Source organism: Myotis brandtii, unplaced genomic scaffold, assembly GCF_000412655.1.
Source record: "Myotis brandtii unplaced genomic scaffold, ASM41265v1 scaffold18, whole genome shotgun sequence".
Lineage (NCBI taxonomy): Eukaryota > Metazoa > Chordata > Mammalia > Chiroptera > Vespertilionidae > Myotis > Myotis brandtii.
In genome coordinates this window covers 10,756,280-10,758,146 of record NW_005356674.1, presented here as the reverse complement: position 1 = coordinate 10,758,146, position 1,867 = coordinate 10,756,280, and the positions used below count along the sequence as shown (strand labels likewise).

General features: G+C 45.8%; 1 long non-coding RNA gene across 1 annotated transcript in view; it reads right to left on the bottom strand.

Moving 5' to 3' along the window:
* Positions 1-1,867, bottom strand: part of LOC106725660 — a 73,721-nt gene that overhangs the window by 63,716 nt on the left and 8,138 nt on the right. The gene's annotated exons all lie outside the window — the stretch shown is intronic.

The window sequence follows — 1,867 nt, the reverse complement described above, 5'->3', positions numbered from 1 at the left end:
GGAGGCGGGTCTCCTGGCCCTTTTCCGGCAGCGCGCCCACCCCCAGCCCGCGGGCTTTCCGGAAGCCCCTCGGAGAAAGAGGAGGCCGCACGGCGTTCGGATGCGGATCGGAGGCGTCGTGACCCCGATTCCGATTCCCGCTTGGTCTCTCTGTCGTTCTAAGTTCTGCGTCCAAAAACGGAGGCTGCGGAGTCGGACTAACCGGGTGCCTTTGTCCTGGCCACCCGACCCGCGCTTCCCGAGGATCCAGTTTCCTCTTCTGTGAAATAAACGGGGTCCGGAACCGCCTGCCCCGTAGAATTGTGTGAATTACGCGATGTGTAAACAAAACACTTACGGTCATTCAAAGCCAGGCTCGGCATAAAGCACAGAGCCTGGCAGCTGTGTTTTGTCCTTTTGCTTGGCCGGTTCCCCCGGAGAAGCCGGCCTGACAGTGTCCCGGTGCCCTGCCAGGTGCCTGGGCGGCTGGAATGATGGAGGAATTGAGATGCAGGTCAAATATTCTGCGTCCTTTTCAATCCAGAGCGCGACTGTCATCCCGCGCTGTGACCTGTTCTCATTCATTCTCTCCACCACGCTCCCTGCTAGTGCCATCATCGGCCTAGACAGGAAATAAAACTGACACGGCAATGTTGTATGATTTTAAGTTGACTACATGTGATAACAGTTTTTTGTGCGTTTTAATTTTGGGGGGGGAAGGGGGCTGGGGGAGTAGGATAACACTTGGTTTTTAAAATACCTTCACTAAACTAACTTGGTCCATTACTTAATCTGTAATCAAACATCTCCAGTTCCAACTTCAAAAAACGACATTGTGGTACCTTGTGTTATACAACCCACTTAACATAAGTGCTTCAAGAAATAGTTGTGCCTTCCCTGCTGGGGACATCCCAGGGTATATTTTATTGATGTCGGCGGAAAGGAAATATTTAAGTGAGATCTACAGTATCTGTACCTAAGACCCCGGACACTGCAAAGGGGAAAATAAGGCCTGGTGAAAAGTCCTCCAGAAAATGTAACTTTCAGGAGTAGATGTGACTAAGGAGAGGAAGGTAGCCTTTGTAGTGAAATTGTTTGCATGGATTGTTGTAGGAAAGAACTACTTTTTGCGATTTTAAGATCTGCACAAGTGCAATCTAAGCTAAAAGATGTTCATGGAAAGTAGTGTGACAAGCTTAGTAGCAGAATGCTGAAGCCTGTCTGGTTTGCCTCAGTAAGTACACTTATGTATTAATATACTCACTAGCATATTCCACTGTCAATGCATGTTTTGCTAATTTCTGGTTTGCTATATTCAGGATGTACTGGGAGTTAGCAGGCCTGAGTTTTAGAAAACTTTGAGGACACTGGCCTGTTTCTGTGCGCCAGTTCCTGCTGGTTCTAGCTCTATCGTTGTTCTAATAGCCTATTAAAATTGTATGTACTGCATAGTTTAACTAAACCTCAGATCACTTTGACTTTAGTGAGAGTGTATGCATGTCTAAAGTAATATTGAGTTAAAAGAATGTGGAAGAGAAAGAATTAATCAAGTGACCTAATCGGATAAACAATAGAGAAAAACTGGAAAACAAAGCCCAGATATATGATTGCCTCTCTTCTAATGCTGTAAGCCGAATAAACACTAAAAGTTGGTCATAGGTATTGCCTGTAGGAGACATAAGTAATAATGACATCAAAATATAATATTAAGCCCTAACCGGTTTGGCTCAGTGGATAGAGCGTCGGCCTGCGATTCCGGTCAAAGGCATGTACCTTGGTTGCAGGCACATTCCCCAGTAGGAGGTGTGCAGGAGGCAGCTGATCGATGTTTCTAACTCTCTATCCCTTTCTCTTCCTTTCTGTAAAAAAATCAACAAAATATATATAT